Source organism: Sciurus vulgaris (genome assembly GCF_902686455.1).
Source record: "Sciurus vulgaris genome assembly, chromosome: 1".
Lineage (NCBI taxonomy): Eukaryota > Metazoa > Chordata > Mammalia > Rodentia > Sciuridae > Sciurus > Sciurus vulgaris.
The window spans coordinates 190,180,549-190,200,503 of NC_136461.1; positions in this window are offsets into that span (position 1 = coordinate 190,180,549).

Consider the following 19,955-nt stretch of genomic DNA (forward strand, 5'->3'; position numbering starts at 1 on the left):
TCTGGCATTGGTGTCCCAGTCAGCTGCTTCTATGGTTTGTCCTCACTATGATGTTATCCTCAGATTCTCACTACCTTCTGGGCCCTCATCATAAGCATTCAGACATGCTTACATCTTCATTGGAAAAAAAATCAGCATCGAGCAGTAAAAACCTCACTGAGCCACACATGCCTCTCAAGCTACCAACCTGACTCTTTCCCTCTGAAACCAATTTATCCCAAAAGTGTCTTTGCAAGCAGACTTCATTTCCACATCACATTCACACTCAGGTGATATTATTCTGATTTCTCTTTACCACTCAGTAAAATTTGCTCTTGCTTAGATTGTGAACAGCTCTCCTCCCTCCACATTGCTAAATCCAATCCTCATTCTTTATCAGCTTCTTCCTGCTGGAAATATTCTTTCCCCTTGGATTCCACAACTGTGCCCTCCTGACTTTCCTCCAGTCTTTCCAACCACTCCATGTCAGTCTCCCTTGGAAATGTCACATGCTCAATCTACCTTCCAAATGCCTTGACTTGACTTTATATTGCCTTTCAAAAACTTGTACCAAGCTCTAAACATGCATAACCAACTCATATAGATCTCCACTTGGCTGTCAATTTGAATGTGTCCCAAACAGAATGCATTTTCTCCTTACCCATCACCATTCCAAATATATGTCTCTTTCATTATTTAATAGCATTCACCTAGTTGTTCCTCCTAGAAACCTGGGAGGTTGGCCCCAATTCTTAGTCCCATATCCCACCCATCACTGAGTTCTGCCAACACAACCTTTTGGCTACATCTCAAACCTGCCCATTTCTCCACTTCTCCAAGATCAAGCCACCATAATCTCCAAATAACTTCCTGACAGTTATATATTATCTTCTTCCAATCTATTTTTTATTTAGAATTCAGAATATAATATTAAAATAAATGTCTCATTATTTCACTTCCCTGCTTAACACTTTAAAGATTCTTCATGTTTTTTATTACAATCAAAATGCTTAGTGATTTTTCAAGTCCTAAACAATATAACTTACTAACTTACTAACCAACAACATATATTTGTTTTGTGTATGAAACAAGTATATTAAAAAAGTTTCCCTTCAATCTTAAGTATTTTAAAATCCATATAGCAGTAACCCTATGCATACACATTATCATTCCTATGCACACAGGTATACACAGCAGTTTGGATTCAAATCATCCTAAAATTTATTTTTTAACCTCTTGAGAATCTGTCTTTACTTTAGCTTTTAACATGTATTTGAATAAAGGCTTAAAAACCCTCACATAAAAGAAAGTCTTAAGTACCTCGGTAGGCTATAATGCTAGAGAGAATATTTAGGAATTCTTCCTCTTTCCCTCTTTTCTCCTCTCTTTATCTCTGTGTTTCTGGCAGAAACCATACTCTGTGACATGAGACAAATGAGCCTCTCCAAACATTTTTATAGAGACAGTCTAGGATCTACTGTTCCTTTATACACAGATCAATCTAAGGGTAGAAATGTCCTTTGCATCTTCAACTATAGAATCTTGATGAAGGCAGACACATCTACTAGACCAACATGTGTAAAATGTTGCCCTGCATTTATATGGTTTTTCTTGGTGATTGTCTGTGTCTGATGGAATGCTCATGAATTCCCCTTTTCTCCTTTCTACACCATTATTCTGTTTGTCTCAAAATAAATACTGCAATAGCTGCATCATCCACAGATGCCAATCTCAGTCCTTTGAAGTTGACTCTTGGACAGAGTAGCCACCCTATTGCTCACCTTTAAATGCCTCTTGTCAATCCTTTCATTTTCCCAGATGCATGAGGTTCATATGGGCAGGATATTTATGTCTATTTACTCAGGTGTTTGGGAAAAGTTCCAAAAAGGGTCCACTTTATTAGCAAGTCTTTACACCACTCAATGGAGAACACTTCTGCTGTATAAAATTTGTTAAATAAATCAGTCTATGAAAAGAAATAAACCACTCACACCATTTACATTGCATGATGGTTTTCCTCAATGGGTGAGAGAGGTTTCAATTAACTTAGATAGGTACCACTTCAGAAGTGACATGATCTATATTGTTAGTTTTTATTGTCTTTATAGCCATCTTAATAGGGCCATGTCTCAGTGTAATAGAGAAAGTGACTGGCATTAAAATGACTTGTTTGTGCAAACTCTATCCCAAACAATTCCTAAAATCAACAGGTACAAACCCTGACCTAAAGTATCACTAATATACTACAGACACACTACAGCATCCTGTGTATGTGTACACAGCCACAAACATTCAAATCTTTACTTGTTACAGCAAAAATTCATGAGCACTCTCATTATATCAGATAACAGTGATATGGCAAAAATAAGAGACTATCTCATAGCAGACATCTCCATATTTAGTTACAGAGTATTGAGCAGTGAGCAGATGAATGTCCAATAATGGACAATAGAAAGTTAAGAAAGCTCCAACTGGCATGATGGATAAAGACATCAGGCAAGGGCTAAATGAAATACCCTCTGGAGTTAAAAACTAAAGAGAGCAAGAATGCAGCATAACCACAAAAGAACATAATACTTAAGATATCTGGACAAAGTGGTCAAATTTAGGAAGGAAAGTCTCTCACTGACCATTAGGTTGAATCCTATGTTAACACCGGGAAACCCTAATTTAGGTATTCACAATTTAGCAGGTAAGCTTCATAGAACATAAATTTAATTGACATTTTTGTAAACTAATTTTAAGAAATACAAGTATATAGTGATACATGTATGTAGGTTTAAGAATGTAGTGCTCACTGAATGCTGAGCTTTCTCTTGAGGTTTGGAGAAACTTAAATTAATCATGCACATGTAGTCAATGCACATATGAATGTTCTGTAGGATGCACAGGAGGCCACATGGTGTCTTGCATGGGATATGGTCAAAAATCTCTCCTGTCACACTGCCTCTAGCATACAGCAGTCTGGGCACACACAAGCAAGAGAGTGATGGTCTAAGCAGAGGCCAGAGTTTCAAGTCAGCAAGTAAAACGTATATGTCATAGACAAAAATCTTGAAAAATCTCTTTCATATGGATCTCAAAGCTTGAAATCAATTGATCTACACTAAAGAAAGTGAACACTAAAGTCAGATGCCAATCCCTGAATACTATGTGGTTTTTAAGATAATTTTGAAATCCCTAGTGGTAAATGAAGGATCCATGGAGAATTTTTAAATATTATACTTTCCTGAATGGTTTGTCCAATTCTGTTTTCAAATTAAATCTCTAAAACTTTAATATGTGATAGTAGATGTATGGCTTTTTTTGATATCTATGAGATCTTGGGTGAGAAAGGTGGGATATTAAGTGCAAGGATGAGAGCCCTCCACTCTATCTCCAGTGGGTGCAAGAGTGAAAATTTTTAATTCTCTTTATTCCTTCCATGATTTCTTACACTATATCACTGAGTCAAAAAGAACAAAGAAACAAGTGACCAAAGTCAGTAGATGTCACCATTCATGGAGAAAAAGCTCCCAGTTAGAGGAGTCCTGTTGTTTGTTTGTTTGTTTGTTTGTTTATTTATTTATTTATTTATTTTAGGAGTCCTATTTATACATATTTTCTCAGTGGGAAGAATATCCAAGGACATGTTGAGTTACTTAAGTGCTTTCTCTTCTTCCCATCTGCCTCTGTGATGCATACATGCACACACAGACACACACACACACACACACAAACACACAGTGTAGAATATGAGAGCAAGGGTCAACTTCATGCTTCTAAGATGTAAGATGGTTTCTCTTTCCTTGTATGAATCTGCAATCAGTTGCTGGGTGCATTAACCACTGACCTGCAATTAAAGATGAGAATTAAGTAAACGTTATGTGATGGTGATGGAGATAGTGTTCTCACTTGGAGAGTCCATTAAGAACACCACTTCTCATAAACTCAAGAAAGGACATCAACTCCAGATGTTAAGTCATAATCATAGGCTTATTTATCATGACATGTCGCAGATGGAGAATTTTTTTTCTTTGTCATCATTGAATTTGTCATTTAAGAAGAGATTAACATTGCCAAGTTAGCTTTTAATACGGAAAGAAACCTTGATATAAACAATTGTTCATCTCCATCATTAATTTAATGGAATAGTACAATTATGGTAAGAGGAAATTACAATCACCAAATCCTTCTCTGCTGCTCACTCTTCCTGTTCAAAAATAAAAATTATCTAGTACATGGTCTTTAGGACAATAGGATTATTACGCATGACTTCAAATAAATTTGCTTAGCCCAAGAAAACACTTCCCAAAGTTTTCAAAAGTTTAGCTGAGCTACAAGATATATAAACAGTTCAGATAAGGCTAAGCCAGTATCTTCCCTTCCTATCTAACCTTTTATTAAAAACCACGCACTTTATTTCAACATTCTGAGCAGATCCTAGACAACTTTGTGCATATGAGTCCCAGAGCAGACATAAAAACCAGATGGGAAAGAGATTTACAAGAACCAATCTCAAAAGAATATTTGCCAGCAGAATGTCAACTCAACATTGATTTCAGCAATGTATTTTGATTTACAATACAGATGTCTTTTCAGAATTTTCATTTCTCCTTATGTATGAACAAAGTGCAAGGAGGATATAGTCCCAGCTGCTCTCTTCAAATGTTCCAGCCCTAAACAAAAAAACAAAAACAAAAACAAAATTTATAACTTACTCTTATCCCCTGGGAAGTTCAGAATTTTCAGTAGACTTATAGGCAAATTGTTAAATTAGGCAATTGCCACTATACTTACAAATATTTCCCCAAGGATACAATCTTGCTACATCTCAAGGATGTAGCAAGGATCTTAACAAGGTAGAGAGAAAATGAAAGAATTTTCTGTGGTCACTCTCTCATTATAAATAACAGTATACTGAGACTCAATGGTGGTGGCAGTGGACACCTAGGTTCTAAAGACTCAAAAACACCTTCAAAGTGTTCATAATCTCCTTGAAAGAAAGCTAAGAAAAATGTAATGTTGTGAACTATAAAAAGAATCATTTGAACACTGAGAAAGAATCACATAATTTTACTACATAAAGCAAGGAAAGAAGGAGAAATGGAGGTAGATGAGATACAACTGTTATAAAATATGTAAATACAATAAAAGCCAAATCTCTATAAATTGTATGCTTCTCATTTTCATTATTCATAGGAAATAAATTTAATTATGAGATAATTAAGTGTTATAATCATCAGCAAAAATTTATTGGACCACTTATATAATAATTGCCAGTGGATAAGAAGCAACTGCTCCATGGAAGATCTGAAGTATACTTTGCTAGCACACATACAAGGTGCCCCTGATTTTTTTCAGTGTTGGAAAAATTGCAATATTTAAATTCAACATTTTTCCAGGCTTGATGTTTCTACCATATGTAAGTATAATGAGTACCTTCATCCAAGATTTACTGAGCTCCTGCTAGTGTGATTGGGTATGTGACATGGGGAAAGGAAAAACCTGGTAAGGAATCAATAATAGTGAAATTGAACAGAATATTCACACAGTACTGTTACCATACACTCCAATTTATTTTTTTGTAGGACAGTGTGTATCAATTGGTTTATGTTGACTTTGATGGTACAACTTCTGTACATACACTCAAATTTCACTAACCCTGTGAATGTATGATGAATTATAAAGATTGGCTCACTCAATGTAGAAATCCACAATAAACTTTTCAAGATGAAATTTCACTCGTTTCTTCCTTTGCAAATGGAAAAGACTGGGATTCAGAAAATAACATCAATATTTTTAAAAAATCTTTGTTGGGTGGTCTACTGTGTGAAAAGTAATGTCTATCTCTACTGGGTTGAATGTTACTTGGTTAGCCACCTGTCTTTACCAACGGGTACTTGTACTACCTTTGGCATATAGCGTGTCTCTAAAGTAATAGTATTTAATTCCACATGTGCTACTCACAGATTTTATTATAAAGCTCAGTGGTCACTCTGAAAACAGTTGTCTCACTGCCTCTTGGCTGTACTTTTTCAACACCATAATCTTCATGGTTTGAAAAGGACTTAACATTCATTATTTCATTTAATCTTTGAAGCAGACCTTTGAGGTAGGGAAAGAGTTAATTAAGGCTCATTTTTAAATGAAGAAATATTTTCAAAATGCTTATACAACTTAATAAAGGTTACACAGCTAGTCATGAATATTTATAATGGCGAACTCCAGACCCCACAAGAATGGTGCAACATGACCTGTACCGTTCGTGTTAATTATCTGGTCTTATTTTATTGCAATTCTTTGAAATATGCAATCTAAGTAAGATAAGAAAGGGTCACTCTGGATTAGCCAGAATATTTGATTGGCTCAAATGCCCTCAAACAATATTATATCTCCTAAGTTTTCATTTTAGAAATACAGCCAAATTTGTAAACGTCTTCAAGAAAGCAGAGCAACCCTGGGTAGAGTTTTTGAGGTGTAAATTCTAACTTTCCCTTGAAAGCAATAATTCATCAAAATGTGCATTTGATGAAAAACTGGGCTGAGACCCTTGGAGGCATGTGATTACAGTCAGTTTATGCTCTGAGCTTCCAAGAAGATATTCTGCACGGCCGACGTGATTCAGGAGTGACAGGAGGAGCCATACGAGTTTTTCTTTTCCTCTCCAGTTCAGCCTCCTTGGATTGATAAATGGGCTTACTTGCATCTCTCCTGAAGGACGTTATTCAACGCTCTGTTGGTTTTATCTCCCACACTAGGCAGGGCCCAGGAAAGGGAGCTTCTCCAAGGAAGGTAAATAGAAGGAAATGAGTTAAATCTCAGGCTCCAGTGGAGGGAGCTCTTACTCAAGAGCTAAGTTGGCCTTACTTTGAGAATATATTGAATTTCCCGCTTCAATTACCTATATTTGAGAAAAATTCAAGTAACACCAACCTATCAGGCTGCCCATGGGTCTGTGTTTTCTACATTAGAGAGCTAATGTAATTTTTTGGCTTCAAAGCTTATTTGGCAGTGTTGCTGTTTTCTAAAGTGAACTATGGGACTACTATATTAATTCCACAGATATTTATTATTACAATTGAACTAAAGAATTAACTCAATTATCCTGGTCCTGAAAGCAAAATTTTGTATTAAAAGACCTCATTTTCTTTGTTGTGATTACTCCAAGTACAAGTGGTTTCATTGTCTACCTGAAGTTTTAAGATATGTCTAGGAGAATTTTCACTATTTTTCCTGTTAGGGAATATTTTGGAATTCAAATATTTCTAAAAGGTTTTTAAAGACCTGCAAAGAATAAATATTATTCTCCAAGGAAACCGAATCCTTTACAGGCAACATAGTACTTACAATACACAGGTAAAGCTCATTATAATGAATTCCTCAAGACATGCAATTTGGTTGTAGTGGATCTGTGTAGTGATGAAGGCATTGATAGAAACAAGTTCCCTAGTCTTTTGGAGGAGAGAATTAAATAGCTGCTCTGTAGCAAACTAACAGGTGCATGGGGAGGGTGCCAAATCAGCTCTGAATCAAACAGGAACAAAATGGAATGTGTCATGGACCCAGCCCAGCTCTCATTCCTCTTCTCTCAAGCCTTCTCTTAGGTGAATATTTTAGGTAAGATGTTTATGGTGAAAAGGGGAGCAATGAGAAAATGCCAGGGGTTCAAATATCCTCTTGATTATTTAGTCCATCCTGCACATAGGACCTTATCAAATACTTCTGTAAGTACTTCTCTTATCAAATTATTCTTTTAAATAAAACAAATAGGAAAACAAAAATGGATGACTCCCTATGACCTATAAGAGGGTGAACATATTCTTTATTTAAAATTAAAATTAGCATTTTATTTTATTTTTTTTTTATTTTTACAGATTGCCTTTTGATTCACTGTACACAAATGGGGTACAACTTTTCTTTTCTATGGTTGTGCACAATGTAGATTCATACCATTCGTGTAATCATACATGTCCAAAGGGTAATGATGTCTCATGAACATATTCTTGAGGGGAGAACTGAAGGCCACCCTCTGACATGGATTCATTCTCCTGCATCTATTTCCTCCTGTCTTGTCTTGCTCTTCATCCTATGGAATCTCTGACCCAAGCATATAGGCCTGCTGGATCATATACTGTTTTAGTCAGTTTTTCATTGCTGTGACCAGAAGACCTGATAAGGAAAGTTGGAGAAAACTGCATGAAAATTTTTTTTAAATTGGAGAGGAAGGTAGAATTTAATCTTCAAGGGAAAAACATTAGAAAGAGAGAAGAGGAAAAGAGGAGAAAGTATAGACAGTAACACAGTGTTGGTGATAAACGGTTTTGTGAAAAAGATAGCAAACAGTCTGTTTGGGCTTACTGTTGTGACTTTGGTGAAGCCACCTGCATTTTCACAAACTTTCAGTGAGGCATCCAAGACCAAATCCACCAAAATGCTACCTAGGAGTATTTTTGATTGTGCCATTTTGGTGAAAATGTAAGAAAGGGGCTTTGTTCAATGTATATATATCAGGAAATGAGGACAGCACAATTGGTAGAAAGGATGATCCATATACTGCACTGTCACATCAGAAACAGTATTCCGGCCCAGAGGTGGCCAGTATGCCGCAGGCATGGCTGCCATTGCCACTACCCCCAGTCAGGTACACACAGGCCCCTGTTCACAGGACAGCATTTCAGCCATCTTCATTGGAAAACCAAAGGTCACCTTACATGTGAGCCACATGTGTACTATGTAGTTAGTATGTAGAAATATAATAGGTATGCATCTATACTTAAATCTACCCAAATGTGGGATATGATATAGGCATTAACATTTTTGTTTTTTTGGTGGCAGCATTTGGTCTTTATCAATTTATTCCAAGTTCACTTAGTTGCTTTGAATTCTGTTGGGCAGTAGAGTGGGCAGGTCTATGGGAAATAAAAGAGGTGGACAAGGATGGATAGTTCTTTGTCCTAGAAAAGAACTTCCAGATAAATCCTAAGTAGTGGAAGTGGAAGCATCCTTCTTCTCTATTTCGTACCTTCAACCTTAGATAAAAATTTATTTCAAACTATTTGGTGAAGGAATCAAACATGTCTGACTCAGGCTACCTGTTCTTCTTCATACCTTCTCATGAGGATGGACTGTTCTGTGTTCCTGCATCCTTGAGGTGAGCATGCATAGCTGAGGCCCGCCATTCCTTGAAATGCAGTCTTTCTTTCTCAGTCACCACTAATAGCGCTCAACACATGGAGAGCTACAATTCTAGGCAGGTGGAAGTATTTGGCAGAGCCATCTTAACTAGACTGTTCCAAATGAGGGATAGATGGTGGAAAGTCAATTGTGGCCATAGATCACAGGAACTTTTCCCAGCCTATGTTTACTAAGAATAAGGTTGATATTTTGATCCCTGTTCATCTTATTTCTAGCAATTTCCTCAGTTGATTCCAAATTTGCCCTGGGGGCAGAAGATGCATGATTAATTATCACCCCAAAACCCCATAATCTATTTTCTGTGAGAATCATTCTATAACTAAAACAGAAGTAATCAGGTAATTGATGGTGATTACCTGACAGCTATGCCCTGGTTGTCATTTCTACAAAGGAAGCCAATTTTCTAAAAATGCATGTTAAATGCCGTAGACAATTGATTCTGTATGTCATTAAGCCAAGGAGGATATTACTTGGGGGGTTATTCATTTTATTTTATTTTAATGAATGTTAAGAACCTCTAAATCACTTATAACAATTAAGGCGATTAACTTCATGTGGCACTGTGATGTTGGAACCTCACAGCACTCTCCGTTCCTGAAGCTTTCCTTCTTTATTAGAATTCACTTTGGTAAATAAGTCAGAACTGTAAGGTATTTGGCTGTGCATATGTTCCTGTGAATTTAGTTTCCTTTTCAGATTTTTCTGGGGAAAGGAAAGCACAGTAACCTTTTGGCATATTTTATGAGGCTGAGTATTTTACTGGATTCTGACTACCGAAAGGCTTTTAAGTTACCCATTTCACATCAAATTTAGGGCTGACATTTTCTTTTTTTGAGGGTTACAATAAATAACAAGAAAGACCCGATCATAGGCTATTTTAGTTAATAAACAGCGCTTTGAATGCCTATAGTTCTCTCAGAATTGGTTCAAAATATTTTATATCTTCATACATCTGTTCAAAAAATTTTTTCTAAAATAATATGGGATAGAAGATTGTGAGATGAACTAGCATTTATTAAGCACTTAGATTTCAGGTACTTCATAAAATACTACTCATTTAATCTTCAAAATGGGCTTATCGCAGTGTGCTCAAATTTTAGTCTACATGTAATTCTATCCCTGCAACTTGGTAAAAAGGCAGATTCCCAGGGTTTATTAGACAGGATTGCAAAGAAGACCAGGGATTTATATATTTAATGATCCTAATCACATGATTGTGATAGAGATGGCATGTGAAACACACTTAGGGAAACATTCCTGTTAAAACTTATCTAATATCCACTATTTGAAATGAATAAATAAGCATCAGGAAGGTTAAGTAAATTGTTTAAAGCCTCCTATTCATAGAAAAAGGGGGCAGCATGCTTTTTCTCTTGAGATCAGCAGTTAAATTTATGAGGAGTGAGGATAAGGTAAAGGAACAAGAAAAAGTAGGACACCATGACACTGGCAAGAAATGACTATGTTAATAAGGATCTTTGAGTATATGGCACCAAACTTATCCTCCCGCAACAAAAAGCTATAAAAAGTAGGCAAGATACATGAAATATCTGTTTACAAATGTTCTTTAGCAATCAACACAGAGCTCTAGTCATTCAGAAGAAAAAGGAAGAGAAGAAGAAAGATAATAAATACTACATTTATGCTGACTTTCTGCCTGAGAGAATTTTCTAACCTATAGCAGAGAGAAATACAGTCCAAGAAAAGAGCAACAGTCCTGCTGGATCAATTAAATAGAAATTGAAGTTTGAAGTTCCTAAGATACTAGGACTTTGAAGACATGGTATTCCATAGGAAAAACCCAAAGATAAGGAACACCAAAAATCTATGTAAAACATTCCACCTAGGATTCCTGGCCAGCTCTTAAACTGCATAATTATAATATTCCAAACGTCCTAAAATAAAAGTTACTAGGATGCTGGAGAGGTTAACAGATTTCAAGGTTGTAGTGTTGAGAAAGTACTGGATTTTCTCAGACCCAATGAGAAGAGAAAAGACCTTTGTTGAATATCTCAGTCTTTTGGTGGTAACATTGGAAGGGTCATGCTCTAAGTCACTACCAGGTACTAGGAACAAGGGTCCAGAAATAATGTAAAAGCACAATGGTTCCTCCCAATGAAAGCTGAAAGCCAAGCTCAGTAGTATTAAGATAACCCTCCAGCAATTTAAATCCTTGCCCAAATAAAGCTTATCATCCTCTTTTTAGAAGATAATAATATGATCTAGAACCACTACAATTTATCACCCAGTACATCCATCATGTAAAATTAAAATCTACCGAAAAAGGAAAGGAAGAGGAAACTATGACCAGGAGATAAAACAGCCAATAGAAGAGACTCAGAGATGCTAAGATACTGAAGCTAGCAGACAATCTTGAAAATTACTGATTCCTATGCTAAATATAGAAGATGTGATGGGCAAAGTAGATGAAAGCTGAATATTGCAACAGGGCATTATAAAAAGGTGACTCTGACATTCAAGGTTTACAAATATAATACCTTAAATTAAAAACTCATTGAGTAACTTAAGAGTGGACAGAACATAGTGGAAGTTAAGATTAGTGGATTAGAAAACTACTCAATAGGGAAATGTCCAAACTGAACAACAGAGAGAAAAGAACCAGAGGAGTCTATAAGTCATTCATGAGACATACTCAGATGATCTAACACATGTACAACTTAAGTTCCAGAAGAAGAGAAGAAAATGCCCTGTGTTTGAAAAAAAAAAGTTGGCTGAGAAATTTTCAAATTTGATAAACAGTCCATGAATACAAGATATTTAGCAACTCCAGGAAGGATTTAAAAATAAGTACTTACCTAGTACAGTATAGTTAATTTACCAACAAAATAACAAATGTCAAATTTAATTAGTGGTAAGAAGAAGCATATTAATTTCAATGAAACAATAATAAAATGACAGTAAACTTGTGGATAGAACCTATGGGAGTTTAAGAATCAGAAGGGAAAAAAAGCCACTAATCCAGAAGTCTATACCCATATTATGTCCTTGTAAAGTAAGGCAAAGAACATAAAAAGTAAAAATGAACAAAAACTGAGAGACAAAAGACAACACCTGAAATAAATGTACTACACAAGACTTGCATACAAGAAGTTATCCCATATGGAAACCCAGACCTACAGGAATAAGTGGAGAACAACAGAAAAGGGTGAAGATTTATGCTATTCTGATAATTTATTTGATCAAGATATTTCAATAAAGGCCTCCATTTTTCCAAAGATTTGCCATATCACCCAAGCATGGGAAATATATTATTGAAATATGTCAGAAATTTTAATTCAAACCTTTCTATAAACTTTAAAATATATGTTTTTATTATGACCATTTGTTAGTAAGAAGATGAAATTGACCCAATCCAACATATTGATCATATGCCACATATGCCAGAATCTAATCTGCTAGTTTCCAAGATTCATTTTAGTTACTTCGGGAACTATTACATAAATCAGCATGTTCTCATGACAGACATCTTGTAATATGTTGTCTGAGATTAACAGGGAAAGAAATGCAATGTGCAATTATGATTCCATTCTGTAAACCATGGGCATTGATTGTTGCCCACTGAGGGCAAAGTGCACAAGAAGTGCCTTCTGCATATAAATACAAGGAGCAGAAGACATCCATCCAGCCTTAATCAATCTTTAATTTCCTTGGAGATAATGTAGATCAAAGAAGGAGAATGGTTGAAGGTTATTATAGAATTCTATCTCCCACATTTCCCATTCATGTATCATTTATTGATGATTGACGTTGATACTCGATGCTATCCTAAGCATTAGGGAAACAAATGTTAAATGAATGAGTCCACTCTATAGAATTTATAATCTAATAAACAAAGAGGAGAAACATAAAACCCAACAAATGCAATGAAGTGTTGTAGGTGTCATAACAGGAACCTAGACGTTTACAGAAGAAATAAGCAATTCATCCTAGGCTGTGTCAGAAAAGTGTTCATAGGGAGGTGAACAGGAGCTCCATATTTTGAAAGATGAGAGGCCATTTACCAATGGCTGTGAAGAAAAAAAGTATGTCAGGTAGAGGAGGCAGAGATGAAGGGCATGGGTTAGAAAAATAGTAGATCTCATTTGGGGATAAATCTGACACTGTGTGAGGTGAACATGATGATTAAAGGGAGTGCTGGGAAAGTTCGCAGAAAGAGATCATTGAATATATTCTATGCAATGTATAAGATACTGGATCTTATTTTGGAGAAGGAAATGTGGCTAAGCTCTGCTAGAACTCCTATAGTCATGATTCACATGTGATTATTTAAATTCAAATTTAATAAATTGAAAATTAACTTCCCTCGTTGCACTAGCCACATGTGACATAATTATAAGACACATACAGTTAGCCACTATTTGATTTCACTATGTACCCAAAGGTTTAAGATACTTAAGTTTGTCTTTCATTCAAGTGAGTTGCAAAAACAGGGGTTGCAGACCAGAGGCAGTGGAGATTTAATTATCGCAGTTTCAGAATCTAAAATGGCAGAATCTCTGCTGTCCTTGGAATGCAGCTTCTTGGATCCCCCTAGGTATCCTCACTCAGCCAACTGACCGGCAGGAGTAAGGAGAGTCACTTATGAAAGACTTTATGGCCAAAACCAGAGGTGACATATATCCCTCTACTAGCAGCTCATTGACTAGGTTCAGACTCCTGGATGCAGGAAGGCTGAACAACATCAAGTAATGGGGAACCCAGGAAGCAAAGAGATCATTTGAAGAATAGCCTCCAATCTCATCCACCCCTTGATACCTTGAGGTCTTTATTAGAAGTATCAATTATTATACTGCGCCTGATACCCCCTGGGGCTATCAAGACCCAGCATAGTTTGTCCTGCTAAATGTTCCCAGACTCTGAGATGTAAAGTGATTCTCTACTTTCTGCTTTACTGTTAACAATGATAGTTGTCATTTTGTTTCCCCACTCTTGTAACTTAGATGAAAAGAGAAATTACCACGAGAAAACAGATGCACAGGTTTTTTTTGTATAGGTAAGCCAAATTTTCACCATTCCAAGTCAACTGGTTGCTAAACTTTTCATTCTTGGAATACAGTGCCTTGGATTTATGTCTTTGCTTTTTCTCTTTATTCACAGGCTAATTCATTTATTTTAGAAATTTATGACAGTTATAAGATTGTTAGAAATCTGACTTCTGCTTAAGTTAGGCATTATTCTTTATATCCCTGATTATTATAAATACTTAATTTTCCAGGTGTGGTGGTGACACACTGTAATCTCAGCAACTTCAGAAGCTGAGGCAGGAGGATCTCAAGTTCAAAGCCAGCCTCGGAAATTTAGCAAGGCCATGAACAAGTTAGTGAGACTCTGTCTCAAAATAAAAAAAAAAAAGAAAAAGAAAAAAGAGCTAAGACTATGGGTCAGTGGTTAAGCACCCCTGGTTCAATCCCTAGTATCAAAAAAAAAAAAAAAAAAAGACTTAATTTTAGAAGATATCTATGTTTCTGGACTAGTAACATGTAACATTTGCTATTACAGAGGAAATTTTATGTAATAAATGACATCAATAGCCAAGAGTGGGAAGACATCATTTATGAACTAAGTTTTGGACCTTCTGTAGTACTAATATCTAGGATATTCAGAGGCCTTTGCCAAAGTTATAATTAAAACTATTTCACAGTTTATAATATATGTGTTTATGAGAATATGCAATACTGATGGCTAATATTTTAAATACACCTTCATGAGTAACTTATTCAACATTATTAATTTGTTGGCTCATTTGTTGATCATCTACTATATGTCAGAAATTGTTTCCGGCATTAAGGGAATAGTAGTGTACAATCCAGACAAGGTTTAGCTCACAGAAATGTAAATATCTAGAAAGAACCATAGGCCTCAGTTTATAGCATTTACTGGAAAGCTGTGAAAAAAATTGCTACGCAAGTATTAAAACAAAAGAGTGGTGAATTAATATTGTACCTTGAGTTCTGATTAGTATGGCAAATATTTTGCATCATTTGAGAATGAACTTGAGAGAGAAAAACCCTCAATAAATACATAGGTATATTTATAACCAAATAAAGTTAAAATCATTATCTTTAGTAAGTAGACACCTTCATTGAAAAGAACAGAACTGACATATCCTCAACTCATCATCTGATAGCTTGAAATTTTCAACTCCTAAAATATATTTTTGGCAAACTTAACCCTGAGATGAGACCAATCCAAATGTAGTAGTATTTAAAATCACAAGCCATGTAGAAGGCTCAAGTTCTACCACTAAGGTAGAAAATTGGTCAACATCTGTTTTAGTCAGCTTTTTCACTGCTGTGACTAAAAGGCCTGACAAAAACAAATTTAAAGGAGGAAAAGTTTATTTGGGGGCTCATGGTTTCAGAGGTCTCAGTCCATAGAGAGCTAGCTCCATTTCTCAGGGCGCAAGGTGAGACAGGACATTTGGCAGAAGTGTGTGACAGAGGAAAGCAGCTTATATGATGATCAGAAAACAAGGAGAGAGAGAGATCCACTTTCCAGATACTATACACTAAAGGCAACCCCCAATGATCACCTCCTCCAGCCAGACCCTACCACTTCAGTTACCCCTGAATTAATCCCATCACGAGATTAAGTCACTGACTGGGTTAAGGCTCTCATTACCCAGTCACTTCTCCTCTAAACCTTCTTGCATTATTCACAAGGGCTTTGGGGGACACCTCACATCCAATCCATAATACCATCTTAGTTTATTCCTGTGGTTATGGAAAAAAAAATAAAAACCTTAGACTGAGTAATTTGTAAATACTATAAATGTATTTCTCAAACTTCTGGAGGTTGAGGAGTGAAGATGGTCACCAAGAGATTCAGCGTCTAGCCAGGGCTTCTCTCTGCTTCCAAGATGGTGCCCTTGCTGCAAAAAGGTGGAAGGAGAAAAGATGATGAATTCCACCCTTTGTGATGGCACTAATCCTAATGATAAGGGTTGGAACTCGCAAGGCATAATGTCCTCGTAAAGACCCCACCTCTTAGTACTGTTACATTCAGCATTAAGTTTGGAGGGGTGCAAACATTCAAACTATAGCAGGGAACATTTGATCTGAAGTATTAGTGAGTAATGGTGAAATCTAGGTGGTGCCCTAACCCAAGGATTGTGCAGCTGCAAATCACCTTAGAGCACAAGAAATACTTCAGTATGTTTTAAAGCAGGTGTAGTAAAACCTCAGTGGTAGAACCCAGGTCTTATCCACATTCTACCACTAACATCTCACTATACCCTTTCTCACATATCAAATTATCCATCTTTTCTATTCATTTATCTTATTTTAGATGCATTTCAAAGCATATTGCTGACATCTCAACAATTTGCACATCATTAACAAAAAATTAGCATTTGTTTATACTTATTATTTTTGTAAAAGTCATATATAATGAAATGCACAAACTCAAAGTGTTTATAATTAGTGAATTCTGATAAATGAATGCACTTGATTATCCAAATTGCTATTAAGATATAGAATATTTGCATCACACAAGGAAGTTCCCTCAGGTCCCTTGCCAGTCTATTCTTAAACTCAATCTCCAGTGCTTACACTATTCTGATATTATTCTGCCATATATTAGATTATCTGGCTTTAACATTTCATGTAAATGGCATCCTACAACATATATACATTTGCAATATATATTCTGCAGTTTAAGATTTCTTTCACTTGACAAAATGTTCCAAACCTATATTCATGTTTTCCCATGTAGCAATAATTCATCCCTTTTTACACTGATATTATGTATAATACATAAATATTTCATAGTTCTTTTATTCATTCTTATATTGGTGAACATTCGGGTCAATTTGTGGCTGATATAAAGAAAGCTGCTATAAACATTCTTATACAAGCTCTGTTTGTAAACATGCTTTATGTCTGTTGTGTGAATATGTAGTAGGGGAATTGCTGAGTCACAGAATAGGTGTATGTTTACTTTCACAAGAAAATGGGAGGACACAGATATTTTTCCTGTTTATTACACCACAGACATAAAAACCTGTTAGCATTTCTGATAACAAAGGACATTATACCTAGTGAAACATTCCTGTATAATGAAACAGGAAAGGTATAGTGAAACAAGAAAGCAAATACTGCATGATTCTTCCTATATGAGGTATCTAAATAATCAAATTCATAGAAGTAAAAAGAATAGAATGGTGGTTTCCAGGGACTGGAAAGAGGGAGCATTGTGTTTTTACTGTGTATAAAGTTTATGTCATGCCATATAAGTTCTAGAGATCTGCTATATAACTGTTTAGGCAGTTTTGCCTTGCAGTGAGCAATATACCTAGCAAGAACAGCTTAGAGGAGGAAAAGTTTACTTTGATATTCATGATTTGTAGGTTCCGTTCATAGTCAAAACAAATCCATAGCTCTGGGCCCAAGGTGAGGCAGAGCATCATGGCAGAAGAGCATGATAGAGGAAACCTGCTCAGTTCATTTTGGTCAGAAAGCTGAGAGAGCTTGAGTGTAAGCAGACAGGGATAATATAATCCCAAGGGCATGCCCCCAGTGACCTACTTCCCCCAGTCATGCCCTACCTGCCTATGGTTATCATCCATTAATCCATTTAAGTTATTAATCCATAATGGATTAATCCACTGATTACGTCGCAGCTCTCATAATATAATCATTTGACCTCTGAATGTTCCTGCATTGTCTCACACATGAGCTTCAGGGAACACCTCATATCCAAATCATAACAAAAACATAGCACCTTATCACTATTGAGAAAGCATTGTACAGTCAAGATAAAGTCCCCAAATATATTGAGAGGATAGATTTCAAGTGCTATTACCCCTACCATATAATAATCCAACAAAAAGCATAAGGAAATTTTTGGAAGTGATGGGTATATTTAGTGCCTTGGTCATAGTGATGATATCACTCTTATGTGCATATGTCCAAACTCACCAAGATTGATGTGTAAATTATATACAATTTTGTACATTAATTATGTCTTGATAAATCTAAGAATGTAATAAGTAAATTAATTGATTATTTTTTAAGAAACTGATAGGTCATTTTCTGAAGTGGATGTAAAATTTCAGAATCTCACCAAAAATGTATGAGGATTCCATTTGTTCTACATCCTCACCAACATTTGGTGTTTTCAGTATTTTTAATTTTAAGCCATTCTAGAGAATGTGCAATGAGATCTTATTATGATTTTAATTTGCATTTCATGATGAATGATGCTGAACATGTTTTCATAAGATTATAGGCCATTTATATATATTCTTTTTCATGAAGTATACTTTAAATCTTTTCTCCATTTTACACTGGGTTCGCTGTCCTTTCATTATTGAATTCTGGAGTTCTATGCATAAACCGTGAGTTCCATTTCTTTGTCAAATAAATATTTTGTGATTATTTTCTTCAACCTGTCATAATCTTAATTGTGTCTTTTGCCCATCAAAATAATTTATTGATATTTTATTTTATGATTGCCTCTATGACTAAGAAATCTTTATCTACCTCTAAGTCATGAAGATACTATTCTAGGTTTCTCTATAAAAGCTCTGTCTTGTTTTTTTCCACCTCTAGTTAACTTTTTGTGTCTGGTGTGAAGTAAGGAATATAGTTCATTTTTTTTCAATATCATTCTAGTACTATTTGTTGAGGAGATTTTTCTTTCCCTACTGGATTGCCATAGCAAGGAACTGTATAAGTGGGGGCCTATTCCTGAGCTATCTGTTCTGTTTTACTGATCTACTTGTAGATTTTTATGCCTGTACTATAGTGTCTTGATTATTGTAGTATTATATAATAAGACTCTAAGTTTTAAAGTCAGCTAGTGTAAGTCTTCCATCTTTGTTCTTCTTTTTCAATTACTTTGAATATCCTAGGTTACTTGCACTTACATAAAATTTTTAATTGGCTTGAAAATTGTTGGCATTATAATTGGAACACTACCTAATCTACAGATGAATTGAAATCTTGACTGTATTGGGTCTTACAATTGATTAACATGGTATGTCTCCACTTATTTAAGCTTTCAGTTTTTCTCAAGAACATGTGGGTAGCCTTCAGTGCAGAGTTCTTTTTGTTTAAAATTGTTTTATTAAACTTATTAAAATTCATTCCTTAGTATTTTATTTTTTATGATAAAATAAGTAAAATTGCCTTTTAATTTTCAAATTGTTTCCTGTAATTTGTAAAAATATAACTGATTTTTAAATTTTACCTCATAGCCTATTTTTTTTTTCAAACAGGCATACTAACTAGTTCTAGTAGGTAATTGGTTGATTTCTTAGAATGTTCTAGTTAACAAATCATGCCATCTGCAAATGGAGACAGTTTTATTATTCTCATGCTTTTTCTTTGTACCTTTGTTATAGTGAGTAGGACCTGCAATACAATGAAGGCCTCCAGTACAACAGAAAGGTTGGAGTGGGAGACCTGGCCTTGTTTGACTAATCTGACTAGGAGAGTGTTGAGTATTTTGACATTAAGTAGGATTTTAACTGCAGAACTTTCAAAATTATGTTTTTCAGGTGGAGGAATACCCCTCTATTCTTAATTTTCTAATAATCTTCACCATAAATAGGTATTAAATTTCCTTTTCCCATATCTAGTGATTAATTATATATATCTCCATTTTTATTCCACTGATACAATTAATTCTACTAAACATTTTTTAAATATTAAGCAAATTGTGGATTCTAAAAGCAAACTTTCCTTGATGATAATTTAATATTGCTAAATTTAATTTGTTATACTTTTAAGAACTTTTGATACATTTGTATATCAGCCCATGACTTTATTTTATAG